The 17,886-nt window shown below is 40.9% G+C and overlaps 1 long non-coding RNA gene across 1 annotated transcript in view; it reads left to right on the top strand.

Annotated features, from left to right (window-relative positions):
* The window catches only part of LOC141772171 (uncharacterized), a 74,616-nt gene extending 62,051 nt beyond the window's left edge, over positions 1-12,565 (top strand). Inside the window, exons 2-3 of the long non-coding RNA XR_012594869.1 lie at positions 11,492-11,651; positions 12,024-12,565. This is a non-coding gene — a long non-coding RNA (uncharacterized LOC141772171). The remainder of the gene's footprint in view (positions 1-11,491; positions 11,652-12,023) is intronic.
* The last annotated feature ends 5,321 nt before the right edge of the window (positions 12,566-17,886 follow it).

Raw genomic sequence — 17,886 nt, 5'->3', positions numbered from 1 at the left:
ATCAAGAGCTGCAACGAGCGAGAAAAACAGCTTTGATCTGCCCTCTCTTTCTCTCTATTTCTGCCTTTTTCTCTGACGCTCTCCGTCCTTCCGCCTCTTTTACATGCTCTCTTTATCATTTCTCTCTCTTTCCATCAGCGGCTTGTCGAGCTCTTTTCATAAAAAAACTTCTCCCAACATGATATTACCATATAAGCTCTCATTGTTCTAATGATGCGTGTTGTTCTTAGCGCATAAATTGAACACACACTTCAGTCACACGTTCCTTGAAGTGTGATATGATGCATAACAAGCAGATCAAAAGCCCTCCAGAAGGATGGATTCTGTTGTTTTTTTACAGCATCTTCAAGGTAAATATCAGAGAATCGCATCCAAGTTTATGTCATGTCAAAAAAAAAATACAGACTGTTGAAATTAAAGTTGCACATTATCGACATTTTGTACATTTTGAGAGTGTGTGTGTGTAGGAGGGAGGGAAGGGAATTATGCATCGGGTGTTTAGGGCTTGTCGAGTGAGAGCAGTATGGTGGACTGGATGTGAAATGGATTCATGGATGGACAGAGTAAGAGGAGGGGACGGATGGTGGGCTATTCATTTTTAATATGTACCATTTCTTTCCTCCTCATCTCTCACCTCCTCCTCCCCAACTCTTCCTCCCACACTATCTCAACTTTTAACTCTCCTCTTCCTCTCGGCTTAAACAGGCTAATGAAGTTCTCTCCCTCAGTCTGGCTCAGTTGACAAGTTAGGGTAGTAACCCAACTTAACTTTACCGCTAACACGTCGCTTAAAGCGCGGCTAGGCAGACTGTTTTTGTCATCATTGGGCAAAAATTCCATAATAACCTTTCAACATATTGTAATTCAAGTGTTCTGAGAGAAAAGTAGATTTCTGCACCTCCTCATGGCCCGTGATGGTAGACTTTGGCCAATCACAGATCATTTCAGAGAGAGAGTATTCCTATTGGCTGTTCATTCAACGGAGGCAGCTGTCAATCACTCGCAAAAAACTCAAATGCTTGCATAAAATGTTTTCAGAAACATCTTGTACTGTACTGTTTAGCTTTAAAATGAGAAAGTTTGCTCCTGCTGGTGGGCGGTGCTTGGTATTTCCTCAACTGATCTCAACATGGCTTCCGGGGTCTCAAACTTTTTCATTTTAAAGCTAAACAGTACACTACAAGATGATTCTGAAAACATTTGAGTCGAGAAATAGGTATTACAGTAACAGAATATTGATTCATATTTAATCAGGGCTGCCTAGTTTGACCGTTTGATCGGAGTTTGTGAGTGATTGACAGCTGCTCAGAGACGGCAAGGCGCCAGCTCGGCTCTGATTGGTTGTTTTCCTCCGGTCTGTGAAATCTTGCAGATGCCATTAGGAGCACCGGAGGACACAGATGCACCGGAGGACACAGATGCACATTTTTTTCAGATTACCTGTCTCATGCAATACTGTCAGGATAAAGTGACTATTTCATAAAAATAACTGTTTTTAATCATATTTTTACCTTAAAGCTGTCCTATAACATGTATAGTACAACTCACAAGTAAATTGGTGACATTTCTGGGTTGCCCATTTTATCCTGAAAATATTAATATCTGGAATTCCTTGCTAAGACATGTAGTGACAAAAGCTTATAAATAAAGGGTGTAAAAAGTGTGCCCAAAAATGAGCGGGTTCTAGAGTTAAAACCCTGTTTTCATCAGACTTTTTTCTTGCCTCCATAAGTATTGTACACACATGGATGCATGTGCAGGTCTGCCATTTTTGTTTTTTTAACCCAACAAATTAAAGCTGTCAATCGATCGAAATATTTTATTTTGATTGATTGCAAGTTAATCACACATTTATTTGTATTAGTTCAAAATGTACCTTAAATGGAGATTTTCAAGTTTTTAATACCCTCATCAACATGTGAGTGTGCAAATATGCTGCATTATGTAAATGTATGTATATATTTATTATTGGAAATCAATTAACAATACAAAACAATGACACATATTGTCCAGAAACCCTCAGAGATACTGCATTTAGCGTAAAAAATATGCTCAAATCATAACATGGCAAACACGTGACAAGCATGGCTGGTACAAATGGATTCCTTAGGTTTTTCTAGTTTCATATAATGCCAGTATCTTCACTCTAGCTTTAAAACTGAGCCTGCTACAACATAAAAATCACAAGTTGCGTCAATGCATTAAAGAAATTAAAACAAATTTGCGTTAAAGCGTTAACTTTGACGACCCTACTACAAACACATTTGATCCCATTTTGGATAAATTAACCACCATTGCTTGAAAGTGATCTCGACGTGTATCCAAAATAATCATCATCTTGATCCAGCAGTGCTGTAGGCCCAAATGGAAGGATCAGAGGTGTTAAATAACTCATCCTGCTACCCTCTGTCAATGAGTTTATTAGCCCCCGCCACTGAGATGTCTCCTTCATTAGCCTCAGTGAAATGTCAATCACAGTATGTGAGACCGTGTGCGCGTCTGTGCTAATCAGACATGGGGCTTCTGACACGCTGAGATTGATCAGTCACTGAACATCAGACATCAGATGAGCATTAATGATGGAGAGGGAGAGGAGCAGCCCTCAAAGCATGCATTAGTTAGTGGACAGGAAAGTGTGTTTCACTTGTGTGTGTGTTTGCATGAGAGAGAGCTATAGATGGATGGATGGAGGGAGGGACAGTTAATGCCTTTAAATGCTTATTTTCACGTGTGTGTTTTATGTATTAGATACGACTGTACAGTAGGCGGGCATGAGTTTGCGGTTACTGCTGCCATATTGGCTTCTGCATGACCTTAATTATGAAATCACAGTGTTGATGTTCATTCTGATTGATACAAATAAACTGTTAAAGGTCCCATATTGTAAAAAGTGAGATTCTCATGTCTTTTATATTATGAAGCAGGTTTAAGTGCTATAAAAATACTGTTAAACTATCAAAACGCTCAATATACGGAGAAATACATACAGCCCGTATTCAGAAATTGTGCGTTTGAAACAAGCCATTAGGATTTCTGTCCATTTGAGATGTCACAAATATACAATATTTAGACCATTACACAGCTTTAAACATAAACATTCTAAATGATTCCCAGTTTATTTCCTGTTGCAGTGTATGTAAATAACATCAGCTGAAAGGAAGTAAACATGGACCCAAACTGTTGCCTAGCAACGCAATTCCGTTGCAATTCCATTGAAATGTACTAAAACGGAGCGTTTCAGACAGAGCATAAATACAGGTATATTCAGGCAGATAGTATGGGGAAAATAACGTTTTTTTTTAACATTACAGCATGTAAATATGTACTAGACGAAACAAAGAATACAAGTATGAACCTGAAAATTAGCACGATATGGGACCTTTAATGCTAAGTCAGGACAATGGAAAATAATGTAATATGCATGTAAAAGAAGATTAAAGTAGGTATTTGGATTATTTTTTCTTGTCTCAGACTGGTGGTGACTAAAAGTTTGAAGCCACACTAGACTGGGCCAGCTGTGGCTCAGAGGTAGAGCCACAATCCACCAATCAGAAGATCGGCGGTTTGATACCCATGTTCCTCCATTCACAGGTCGAAGTGTCCTTGAGCAAGACACTTAACCCCAAACTGCTCCTGAAGGCTGTGCCATCGGTGTGTCAATGAGTATTTATTAGATCCTGATGGGCAAAGCCTCTGCCATCAGTGTATGAATGTGTGTGTGTGAATGAATGAATGCTGATATGTAGTGTAAAGCACTTTGAGTGGTCGGAAGACTAGAAAAGCGCTATATACCGTAAATGCAAGTCCATTTACCATTTACTTCAGACAGCCTCCAATGCTCATTCTACCCAATAATATGGCAATGTTGGATGAAAGGAACTACAGGTTAACGGATTTTCTTGGATGTGGAGTCATGAATGTGCTCGGCAACTATAGTGCTTCCCACAGGATTGTGTGAGACTGTGGTGGGTGGACCTCGGACCCTCTAGGGCAGGGGTTCTCAAACTTTTTGGGGCCAGGGACCCCTTTAAGGGGAGAACATTTTCCAAAGGACACCTTCATAATCGTAACACCGATTAAGCATAATGCTCACTACCATTTCTACTCTTAAATGCCATTGGAACTATTTGTATTCTAAAGCTTTTCAACCTAAATAAGGATTTTAGTCTCCCACCGCTGTCGTTTAATATAACTGTCGTCATTTTTTCTCAATTTAGTTAGTTTAGTCTTAGTGTCACTTGACAATATGGACTGACTCAAATATTTCTCCATGCTCGCCAATTAGCTAGCTGGCTAATAAGCTAAGCTAAGCAGCAGCAGGAATGGTTTGTTGCACCCTGAGTGAAGTGACTGATTCATGAGTTTCCATTGGCCCAAAGCTAACCTGGGTGGGAGTAATTGACACAATATCCTTGTTTTATTGGCGCAAATTGTCTGGTTCACTCGAGACACTCACCTTACCTCTCCCTCTTCATTGTCTCTCTGCTGGACTGATTATATACATTTTTTCTGTTCAAAATGCAGTATTTAATACTCTTATCAACATGGGAGTGGGCAAATATGCTTGCGTTATGCAAATATATGTATATATTTATTATTGGAACTCAATTAACAATGCAAAACAATGACAAATATTGTCCAGAAATATGCTCAAATCATAACATGGCAAACTGCAGCCCAACAGGCAACAACCGCTGTCAGTGTGTCAGTGTGCTGACTTGACTATGACTTGCCCCGAACTGCATGTGATTATCATATAGTAGGCATGTCTGTAAAGGGGAGACTCATGGGTACCCATAGAACAGAGGTCAGAGGTCAGAGGTCAAGGGACCCCTTTGAAAATGGCCATGACAGTTTATACAATGATGATTAGCTAGAGGTGAAACAAAGGAAAGACTGGAGGCAAACACTAGCAGTGGACTAAAGTTGCACATAGAAAATGTCATCTTGCTGTGTGGTTGGGTGCCAGAATCAATATCACGTACAATAGAGATCTAGCAAGCTACAAAAAATGTTGCTAATAGTTTAGCCTTCTGCTGACCACAGGGCAGCTGTTAGCAGAAGGCTAATTAGCAGCTTTTTCTCTCCATCACTGAAACTTTATATTATATTGTACGACTCTCTTTTTGACTGACTTTACTGCAGCATAGATATCTATAGACATTCAAAGATTTATACGCCCTCAATCTATCTTGACAGTGCTGCCGCTGGCCACCAGCTTGCTGGTCGGACGGCCGGCTACTTAGCTAGCTTGTTAATTCCGCCATGCCTTCGTGCAACACTAGTTACAGAAAATGAACCCAGCAGCGGACTGGTGGCAGCAGCAGTGCGTCACTCTTAACTGCCAGGAGACTACTTCCCTGGGAGAGCAGGCATTTGCTAGCTTTCTTGTCTGTCTCTGGACAAGCTAGCTAGCTAGCTAGCTAACTAGCCAGTCGTCCTCTCCTCCTGAAGTAACAGTAGTCTGCCAGAGGTGTAGGGGTCGGCTAATCTGGTCCCATTGGTTAATGCTAACTTTTCTCACACTAACACTAACACTTAGCACTTCGTCCACAAAATATGTCATCAGGTTTACCAACAGAAAAAGGGCTCCTTAATATTAGCAGGCGAGTATATCCCATTTTCATGTTGTTTATTCGTCACCCCCCCGCTGTGTAAAGGCCTTTACTTCCACCATAACTATGGCCACGTAGAGGATCATAGTTTGAAGCATAGGACCACTGACCAAGCTGCCATATTTTGACGACTTGGGAATGAGAAGGGGCTGACAGAGCATATATGGACAGATGAGAAGTGAATTATGCTTCAGGACTGTTTGAGAACTTTCTATGATGTGATACTTTCTTATCAGCGTAAAACTGGGTCACCGGCACCGACTACAGCCACTGCCCTCCTCAAGTCACAAACCTTTTAAAAGCCACCCTTCGTTTGATATTTTAAAAGAGATTTTGGAGTGTTGCTTTAAGCACCGCCTAACCTGGTAGTCGCTGTTAAATATTCTGATCAAGCATAAAAAGGTTATCAGATATTGACCGTCCTGTGAGCTGACATTTCTCCGGTAAAGCCCTGCAGTGTGTGAATGTGTGAGAGACCAGCAGCATATTTATTAGAAATACTCAATATTTAAAGTGAGATGGGAGCATGTGGAGCGAAGGTTGGCGCTCATATTCAAGCCTCGCATTCATGCCACAACAACATCTCATTTGCTTTGTTTCAGTGCAGTTTCATCCAGTGTCCTGGAACTAGGCACAATAAACGCTTTTTAAGGCCTTGATTTTGAAAAGCCACAGGCAGAGGTGCTCCAAGTGTCTTTTTGTTGTTGTTGCCAGGCAACAAGGTAAAGTCGGCTGCTGTCAATCATTTCGCAAGTACAGAATAACAATAAGTAATGTAATTGAGACTTAGCGTCTATTTCGGTCTCAGCCTGTTGCTCTTTAATTTATCACAATATTTTTTATTACTGAAGCAGCGTGGATAGGCACAAACACGGCTGACTTTTCCTCTATTTCCCTCGCTTACATCAGATCTAGCAGAACATAAGGCATGCCTCTAGCAAAGGGCATAGAAGCAAAGAGACAAAAACTCTGGTGCTTTTTTGACAACAGCCGCTAGATGGCGCTGCAGTAGCGCTGTCACCATTTTGGACTGAAAACGCCAATGAGTCTGTGGCCATGAATATATAAAGAGACGTCTGTAAATCAGAGGATCATTTTTTTTTTTAGGTAAATCAACTTTCCAGTACGAACACTTAAATAACCCTCATTTAAATTGTTATGTCCTAAATGTTGTGAAGTTCACTAATAGCTGAATCCAGAGTTATTTTCCTCGCCTCGATGAACGTGCATCCGACCCACGGGACTGCACCGCCCTGCACGCTCAATATGACATATCCGGTTCTGCCAGCTTCCTGCTAGCTGTATGCGGCTGTAATAATGGATATATTGGCTGTAATTCATCACTTTTATTATCTTATAATACACCCATGGGCTGTATGCTGTAAGCCTGTACCACGGTGGATGTATTCAAACATCCCTGTTCCAAAACAACCGGCTATCGGCCAGTAGCTAGTAGTGCTAGAAGCATGACATAAACAGAATTTAGTTGTAGGCTATTTACTAACACGCAGGACGAAAGCACAGGACACAACCTCTTCTACATCCATGGTCTGTGGTCTATTGTTGATTTTGTAGGTCCTTGACAGGAAATAGTTTGAGATTGTTCTAAAAATCTGTGTGTTTGATTTTTCTAACTTCAATTTATGTCCATTGCTCATTTTATGCTCCTCTGGGAAGCAGCCGGGCAAAAAGTTTAATAAATAAATAAGCAAGTAAGTAAATAGTTATAATAGAATGCATATTTATAATATCTGTATTGTGCAACATAGGCCATTTTGGTAGACACATGAAATATATGACAAAAGAATAGAACGTTTTGTTTTATTTTTGTACGGCACTTTAGAGGCGGACTTTTCTCCGGCTGGTGGGCGGTGCTTGGTATTTCCTCAACTGATCTCAACATGGCTGCCGGGTCACAAACTTTCTCATTTAACAGCTAAACAGTACAATACAACATGTTTCTGAAAGGCCGGGAACTGAGATTATTACCTTCTTTTTTTTCTTTTTTCCCCCCCAACATTCATTTTTTGGACTAAATTGTCTGTTATGAAACGGAGCTACCCACCTATTGAGGTTTAAAATCTCCTGCCCACTTACTGACATTGCAAGTGCTCATCAATGGCGACTGGGACCATGAATGAATGTAGCAACACATTTCATACTGCTGCTGCGCTGCTCTCAAAAGTAAAAAGGGAATCTCAAATGACCATCATTATTCTAATAGTATAGCGTAGTGATATATTATCAATTCAGTAGATGTTAGATTTCTGAAACCTGTGCTCTCTCCGGTGCCGTCTTTCTATGAACTACAAAGCTTCTTTACGAAAAAGGGTGGACAATCTCAAAGAAATCAATTTACAACATAATGCATTTGGCTGCAGCAATATTTTGGGTTGATACCATTTGTTACACAGATTTGGTGCTAAATTTAACCATTTTTTAACACTCGAGAATTGATAAAAATCTAAATCTAAAATCTGATAAAAAATCCGATCATTAATCCCTCCAAAATACCACATTAAGACACCAAGACCTTGAGGAACACCATAGAAAAAAGCCATGCTGTGATTTGATTTAAAAAACTTTTGACATCTGGAGATTTCTGCAAGAATTTAATTTTTTCAGTGATTGGATGGTGAGCACTTCTGTTCTGGAAACTGCTCAGAAACCCCCTTATTGTCAATCTACCTAGAGAAGCCATCCATCTTCTGAATGCTCTAGGTCTCTACTTTGTGGCTGTAAAGTTTCATGAGGCTGTGATTATCCTAGAGGTCACAGCAGGTCATTTTATACAGTGATGTAAAATTTCAAAAGATATGCTCACTACAATGAAATGGCTACTATGAGGACTAACATCATCACACATGAATACAATTGGGCTCATTGAATCCGCAAGAGTCTCAGCTTTATAGCGATACCCAATTTATGTAATTCCAAGACTGTTAAGGGACCCCCGTATGCAGAAATATTCAAACACACCATTTTTAGAATAGGCGAAAAAATAACACATTATACTGCATTCAAAAAACGTCATGGTTTTTGCCCCAAACTGCATGTGATTATTATAAAGTGGGCATGTCTGTAAAGGGGAGACTCACGGGTACCCATAGAACCCATTTTCATTCACATATCTGGAGGTCAGAGGTCAAGGGACCCCTTTAAATATCGCTATGCCAGTTTTTCCTCGCCAAAATTTTGCGTAACTTCGAAGCATTATTTCGCATTTTTCCAGACATGCTGGTAGGGCAATGGATTTCTTTTTTAGTTTCATATGATAACAGTAACTTCCCTCTAGCTCTAAGACTGAGCCTGCTACAGACTCTGAAAAAAAGTAAAGTCGGCCGTAGGCGACGGCGCCCTCAAGGAGTGGAAGAGGTTCCTAAGACTGCTTCATTCATCTCATATCACCTACATGACATTTATTCTGTCTGAATTGGCTGCTGTTGGTCAGCTCAATAATCCATCTAATCTTTCACCTGACATTCTCTTGTCAGCCTATAATATGGACTCATGGAGAATGTGTTGCCAAAGTTTTGCAGACTCAGGGCTCTGACATTTGACTGTGTGCTCAGGCAGTTTTAATAAGAGTCTTACTATTTCAACCAGTCTCTGGGGTGAAGTTAGATGTGGACTTGATGTGATGTGAACAGCCCTTAGCAGCACTTGATCTCTTACCTGAGATGGACCATCGAGAGAGAGTGGAGATGATTGGCCTCATGCTCACTCTCCAGTCTGCAGCTCAGCCTTTTTTCTTTTTTTTCCAGCTGTAACAAGAAGCTTTTAAGAATGAGACACTGATTAGTGAGAGGTTGAGAGCTAGGGTGGAAAGAGAGATAGTGTACAGAGATGAAGATGGACAGAGAGAGAGGGAGAGGGCGAGACGAAGAGACAGAGGCGGAAAGAGGGACAAGTCTGAGCGGAGACGGAGAGAGAGGAACGCGAGGATGAAGGCTTTAAAGAAGAGGAGCGTGGGCGGAGGTGGAGATCTGAGGCAGCGTATCAAAGTAGGGCTGAAGTGCAGGAATGATTAAGAAAGAGAGGATAAATTAAGAGCGGCAGTTAAGAGTATGAGAGAGGGAGGTGAGTGAGGAGAGGCAGCTGCACCACTTGTTCTTGACACTGTAGAAGCTCGCACGTCTGAAATGTACATAACACTTTATATAACTGTTATTTACCCAAAGGTTGTTGACTATGCATCAGACCGGCAATACGTCATCCAGAGTAGGCTCGCATGACCACCAACCCCTTATGCGATTAAACAATCCCGTGTCCCTCGTAGACGGTAATCGAGTAAAGAGAAGAAGTTGTCTCCAAACTTCTACTTTATACAAACCGCTGATAGTAATAATGCTTTGCTGAAGAGTTGCTGAAGAGTTGCTGTGTAGTTGGTTGCACCAACAATAAATACCAAAAACGTTGATCTCTGATTTGTTCTCCTGTCATGTCCTAATAAACATATAATAGAGGGGTTTTGTGGCTCCAAGCTATAGACCAGACCAGCATGGCGTCATCACTGAGGCTGCGCTCCCTTTTGGGGGGAAAGAAACTCGCTGTCACAGGAGAGAAAATGATGAAAAGCTGTTGTGTAGCGGGTTAACCAAGGTTTCTCACTGAGGTTTGAGAAACATACGATAAATGAATATTCACTGTCAGTGTGCTAAATGGCTAAATGATGCTGGTGACAGTGACTAGCATGGCTAGCTAACATTAGCTTGAGTCGGAGGCTGCTGCAGTAATTCGTCATACATTAACGTTATTGCAGCATCAGACTGTCGTCTTCAACTAAATCTCATCCTATAGATCAAACAGTTGGCTATTAACACGTTATCTATTTACAGACAACACTTAGCCTAACGGGATTCAATCAAATATGTAGAAATGTCTGGATAAGCAATATCCGGCCACTGTGATGGACTGGGGATGACTGAAGGGACATGGCGGCGATCAGCCTTAATTTATTAAAGGTTCCATATTATGCTAATTTTCAGGTTCATACTTGTATTTTGCGTTTCTACTAAAACATGTTTACATGCTATAATGTTAAAAAAAAACGTTATTTTCCTCATACTGTCTGCCTGAATATGCCTGTATTCACCCTCAGTCTGAAATGCTCCATTTTAGTGCATTTTAACGAAATTGCAACGGAATTGCATTGCTAGGAAACAGCTTGGGTCCATGTTTACTTCCTGTCAGCTGTTTTTATTTACATACACTGCAACAGGAAATAAACTGGGACACATTTAGAATGTTTATGTTTAAAACTGTGTAATGGTCAAAATATTGTACATTTGTGACATCACAAATGGACAGAAATCCAAACAGCATGTGTGTGTATGTGTGTGTATGTGTGTGTGTATGTGTGTGTGTGTGCGGGGGGGGGGGATTTTTTCACTTTTGATTGACCAATTGTTTCTTTGACTACTAGCACTCAATCAAAGCAGAAAAAGACTATTTTCTGAAGCACATTAACTTCAATGATGGCAACTTGAAAGTAGATTTGAAATGAAAGCAGTCGGTTTGTTGTGATATAACGAACTCTACCTTGTTGAATAGTAATTGGATTTCCATGTTGTACATCACCATGAGCATGTAAAGTTTATCCAATTGTACTTTTTCAAATAAAGCAGCAGCATTGAGCATGTCATATTATTCCATGTACACAAATTGATGATGCTAATACTTATTTAAAGTAACCTTATTACAGTTGCCAAGGCAACTAATCCAATACAACATACGAGTGATACCTTGACCCCCCTTGTTCCGCTCTTCTTCTCAGCCTACCTGGCTGCGTTAGGCCGTCACTCATAAACCAATCATAAGCTAACATCTCCCTCCTCTGGTCTTCAGTCACCTCTGACCCCCGCCCCTGAACTCAGGTCTCCTCCAATAAGGCTTGATGTCACAGCGAGGCACTCACCCATGGCCGCAGACAGAGCCGCCAATCATCTGGGATAATCAGAAACGGGCTGACCCTGAAGTGACCCGGCATTGCAAGAGGGCTGACAGGATGAGAGGCGCTGGAGTGAAACTTACAGGGTATTTTCATGCTCTCTCTCTGTCTGTCTCTCTCTATCTCACACACAAACACATTGTGCACAGTGTGCACACTCCTATACTGTAGTGTGTTCATAGGTATCAGAATCAGCTTTATTGGCCAAGTATGTGTTGACATAAAAGGAATTTTGTGGCTGGTTTTCATTGCTCTATACATGTATTTATGTGGTTCATACCCCCTTTTCACAGATGATTATGGGTAATTATCAAAAACAGTTGTGTGTTTAAAAGAATTACTATAATATTCTGAAGATTATGTGACTTTATGATAAAGTTTACCTCTCACATGGTGTCCCATGTGATCAACTTGCCCTTCACAATGATGATCTGATTGTTTTTTTTTATGATGTGCAGCAGTGGATCCCTCCTTGGTCTATTAACCTTTAACATGCAACAATATGTATCATTCAGCACTCACTCATGCCACTGGAAGCCTTGTGTCCTTTCTTATCATTGTCCTCGTGAGAGAGAGATACAGTTTCACGATCTTCAACGAAAGAGTGGGAGAAACAGACCAAGTGGCCGGAAGGGAAAGGAACCAACAAACCCTCACGCCTCTTAATGTCAGTGAGTAAAGCCTCTCTCTGACCAACTAGCTTAGTCACTAAATGAGTTATTAACTGACAGTTAGTACAACTTAAATAAAGCTTAATTTAAAAGTTAAAGAGTTTGCTCCATGAGTTGGACTCTGATATCATTCAGGACGGGCTTCCACGCAGTGGGGAAATACTCCACAGTGATGACATGATCCTTGGCTTTGGAGTACAAACTACAACCTCCAACTGTATCACCGAGGTAGAAAGAAAATAGCTCCTACATGAAACTGCTCACAACAAGGTCTGTGGATTATCTTGAGTAACCGGGTCATAATTTCTGGAAAGAGACATTGCTGTTGAGTTTTTGGATTGCTGAGTGTCATCTAGTTCCATTATATTCAAGAGAAGGCAGACATTTCTACGGCAGTGTTAATTTTGTTAACGAAAACTGTGATGAAATATCTTCGTCGACGACCTTTTTTCCATGACTAAGACGAAACGATGACGAGAACGAGACGGCACCGACGTCATTAAACACTAACGGTGACGATATCAAACATTCAATATCGTTGACGAAAAAAGACGAGACTAAAAGTATTTTAAAAAGATAAAACAACTTTAACAAAATCTCTCTTTATTTTTGTCACCTTCCACCTTCTCTTCCCCTCTCTCTGTCTCTGTCTCTGTCTCTCTCTATCAAACACACACATAACACGCTGCGAAAGCTGCGCTCAGTCCGTCTCTGTCCTTCTCGTCTCAGTCCTCCATCCTGATGATTGTGCTACTATAATACATAAAGTTGTTGGTTTGTGGGTCGGGTTCAGGTGGTTGAGTAATGCATATTTTTATGTCGGGCAGGCAGATTGGCTCTCATAACGGACCGGTGGGTGCGACTGACCGAGCATCGTTAAAGAGCTCAGTCAGGAGGACTCAAACTTACTGCAAAGCTGCATTCTTATTTATTCAACCTGTGTTTTTCATCAGATAATGATAAGAAACAATTTTATGTGAAATAAGAATGACTATAATGACAGAATGTTCAATATAATCTGATGATTTAACAGGACTAAGATTAAATAAAAATAAAAAAAAGCTGACACAATTAAGAGAGAAAACATTTTGACTAAAATGTGATGACTTTCCGGTGACTAAAATTAGACTAAAATGTTTTGAGTTGTCATCGATTAAAACTATGAAAGATAAAAATGACTAAAATGTGACTAATATTAAGCATTTTCGTCTCAAGACTAAGTCAAAAATTTAAAAAAGATGCCAAAATTAACACCGCTCTATGGTCAATATCTCTAACACTCGGCCACTCACACAAAAACAATCTAGATTTATTAAAGGTCACCTATTATGCAAAATGCACTTTTACATGTCTTTTAAACATCAATATCTGTCCCCAGTGTGTCTACAGGTCACCATAGTGTCATAAAAGACCATCCTCTCTCTTTTTCTCCTGCTCCGTTTGTCCGGAAATGGGTGTCGAAAATGACTTTGCAGCTTTTCCTTTCTCTTCTGATGTCATTAGAGAATTGCAAGCCATGGGTTGGTTGAACCAGAGAACGCGCAGCTAGGTGACCCCGCCCCACAGCGCGTCACTCTGTGTAATCCACAACCGAACTTGACCAAAGTAGCTCCTTCTGTTAGTCTGCAAGAACCAGCAGAACAGGCTTCATCTACTCCCATCATCTAAATATAACATGTTCTTTCACAAAGGCTTTATGTAATTACACTGTTTAAACAGCTGATATTTATATATTATATATATTTGATGTCATGCATGTAGAAGAGTACAGGTAGTAAATAGTGACTGTAAGCAACACAACACATTTCTGTTTCACAGTCAAACTTTGTTTGAGTAGACAGATGACAATATTAATTATACACAGCATTTGTAATCATCCCACCTGCAGTTATGTTGACAGTCATATGTTATTATGAAAGTATTATGAAAATATTATGTTGAAAGTCTTTCAGCTCCGGTAAACTCCGGTAAGCTAAGCTCCGGTGGTCTGTAGTCATGGTAACACAGAGACAGCTTCTACAGTAAATAATATACCATTACTCTGATCTTCCATACATTTATCAGGTGTCTTTTACCAGAAATAATGAACTGACTACTGTTTCACATCTTCTATTTTCCACCCTGATGGTCGCTGTGTTTACACACCGTCTCATAACGGTAGCATGTAGCTAACCCGTTAGCATGTAGCTACATGCTAACGGGTTAGCTCTGTATCTCCAAACAGAACCATCTGCTCACAGCTATCTGCTCTCAGCTGTCTGCTCTCAGCTGTCTGCTCTCCTCTGGGATGATTCTGTCGGTCATTTCTCACAGATGGATCTGTAAAGACACACGTAAAACAGAGTGTATGTTTACGGTTTACAGAGTTGATGCATGAGGTAAACACTGAGTTAACTAACAGAGATATAAATAGCATTATTTACCTGAGAGAAACCGTCAGGAAAACCTGGAGTCTGGACCGCAGATGTTCATCATTTGTTGCCGATTTCTGATCAGATTCCTCCGGGAACTTGCGCTGGGTGAAGTTTCTGGTTTATAAACTTTAAAGTGGTTTTATAAACTTTTCCTAGCTGCTTCCCTTTACCTGCAGAGCTACAGGTCGCTCTCTCCCTCTCTGTGAGGGGAGGGCGAGAGAGTGCTGTGTTGTTGAGGACGTTTGATTGACAGAAACGCTGACCAATCAGAGCAGAGTGGGAGGAGACAGGCTCTGAATCAGCCTCTGTCAAACAGAGCCTCTGAGCTGGTATATTCAGGCTGACAGTATGAGAAGAATAAAGGGGTTTTTGAACATTGCAGCATGTAAACATGTTCTAGTGCAACATTAAAATACATCTATGAACCTGGAAATGAGCAAAATATGAGACCTTTAAGAGGAAATATACAATAGTATGCATTTTTGATTTTGGGGTGAACTGTGCCTTTAAGGTTTCTTAGCTGTGATTGGACAATCACTGGTTGGGTCCACTTGCAACTTTCCGTCGACCTATGGTGCAGTCACACTGTTTCTAAAACTCACTTTGTATTCCATCTGAACACTTTAAGAAAGAAATTGAAAGGGCTAAAGAAACATAGCATGAAGGATGCTGGTATCTTTTTCCAATTTCTGCCCGTACATTTGTCCTACAGTACCACTGCAGACAATTCCCTCTCGAATGCAATGCAGTACAGAACAAAACTCAAAAGCCCCTTACAATATCTGGCAGCTGAAAGAAGAGCAGAACTCACATAGTCTGTATCGAGGCTTTAAAGATACATCAGTGATTTCATAGCAACCGCAGTGGACGACTCATCATCAAGGCCAGCGGAGATCCGGCTTCACACAAATAAAGGCTGAATACACAACGCTTCTATCACCTGAAGAATATAAGAAGAATTAGAGGACTGATGTCTCAGCAGGATTTGGAAAAACTAGTCCATGCATTTATCTTCAGCCGACTTGACTACTGTAACGGCGTCTTTACCGGTCTTCCTAAAAAATCGATCAGACAGCTGCAGCTGATTCAGAACGCTGCTGCTAGAGTCCTCACTAAGACCAAGAAAGTGGATCACATCAGTCCAGTTCTGAAGTCTCTACACTGGCTGCCTGTCTCTCAGAGAATTGATTTCAAAATACTGCTGCTGGTTTACAAAGCACTAAATGGTTTAGGGCCAAAATACATTTCTGATCTTCTGCTGTGTTATGAACCTTCCAGACCTCTCAGGTCATCTGGATCAGGTCTGCTTAGTGTCCCCAGAGTCAGAACTAAACATGCAGAAGCAGCGTTCAGTTTTTATGCACCAAATATCTGGAACAAGCTCCCAGAAACCTGCAGGACCGCTCCAACTCTCACTTCTTTTAAAACAAAGCTTAAAACTTTCCTGTTTGCGGGTGCCTTTTATTCTGACACTGCACTATAACTTTTACTCTTTTGAGTTTTATGCAATTTTAGCTTTTATCCTAGCTTTTATTTTTAGCTTGTTTTTATTTTCTAATCTTTAATGTTTTAATGTTTTTATAACTGTTTTAATTATTTCTTGAATGTTTCTGTAAAGCACTTTGAATTGCCCTGTTGTTGAAATGTGCTATACAAATAAAGCTGCCTTGCCTTGCCTTGCCTTGGAGAAGAAAAAAGATTAAAGATAAATAAAGGAAGAATATTTTGTGGAACTTCCTGTTAACATGGGGGAAATAAAGAGGGTTTGATAAGTGATTAAGGTCCCTGGTCCCTGACAGCACAAAGATGTAGACAGTAGCAGACTTCTCATTTCAATATAGTGGATGTTTCAGGCCGAAATGACAACTTTTGCTGGCAGATTTGATTAGCTGCAGCTAGCTAGCTAATTAACAGTAACTCTGTGAGTTGGTTGAAGACTGCCTCTGGCTGGCTTTTTAATATTTCTTGTCATTGTCTTGTATAAATGAGATCACTACAAAACATATGGATTTGATGTTTACATACATGAGAATATTATAACTTAGCTCATTGTATGCTGACTCTATACCTTGGAGGTAATGCTACGTTACTCCTCTAGGTAATAATAATCGACTGTATGGAAAGCTGAACGACATGAAAAAAAGTCTTGATTGACCCCTGGTGGCTGGCTCCTGTATATGTCATAAAGCCCATCTCCTCCATGTTAGTTGATGGGACCAAACTAAAAAATCTAAGTACTCGTCAGAAACATTATGTCATTTTAGGTAGGCCTAGATCTTATCACGCTGATGTACACCGATCAGCCATTACATTATGACCACCTGCCTAATATTGGGAAGTTCCCCATTTTGCCGCCAAAACAGCCCTGACCCGTTGAGGCATGGACTCCACTAGACCTCTGAAGGTCTGCTGTGGTATCTGGCACCAAGCCGTCAGTAGCAGATCCTTTAAGTCCTGTAAGTTGCGAGGTGGGGCCTCCGTGGATCAGACTTGTTTGTCCAGCACATCCCACAGATGCTCCATTGGATTGAGATCTGGAGAATTTGGAGGCCGAGTCAACACCTCCAACTCGTTGCCATCCACATGGAACGTGATTTATCAGACCAGGCCACCTTCTTCCATTGCTCCGTGGTCCAGTTCTGATGCTCACGTGCCCATTGTAGGTGCTTTTGGCCGCTGGACACGGGTCAGCACGGGCACCCTGACCGGTCTGCGGCTACGCAGCCCGGTTCACCGGTTTTCCTTCCTTGGACCACTTTTGGTAGGTCCTGACCCCTGCAGACCGGGAACATCCCACAAGAGCTGCAGTTCTGGAGATGCTCTGACCCAGTCGTCTAGCCAGCACTATTTGGTCCTCGTCAAAGTCGCTTACATCCTTACGCTATCCCATTTTTTCTGTTTCCAACATGTCAACTTCAAGGACAAAATGTTCACTCTCTGCCTAATACAGTATATCCCACCCACTGCCAGGTGCCATTGTAACGAGATAATCCATGTTATTCACTTTACCTCTCAGTGGTCTTAATGTTACGGCTGATCAGTGTATGTTCCAAGTGTTAATTTTTCTAATAACTTTGGTTTTATTATTTTTTTTATGCTATCAAAAGGGGGTGTGATGTCATGATTGACAGCTGTGATTGACAGCTGCTCTGAGTGTGGAGCTGGAGGCTCAGAAATTGTACGTAGAGTAGGAACATCGAGAGGAGATAACTTTTCATAACAGTGATTGTCTATTT

The sequence above is a fragment of the Sebastes fasciatus genome, chromosome 8, assembly GCF_043250625.1.
Source record: "Sebastes fasciatus isolate fSebFas1 chromosome 8, fSebFas1.pri, whole genome shotgun sequence".
NCBI classification, from domain to species: Eukaryota; Metazoa; Chordata; class Actinopteri; order Perciformes; family Sebastidae; genus Sebastes; species Sebastes fasciatus.
This window is presented reverse-complemented; position numbering and strand designations above follow the sequence as displayed.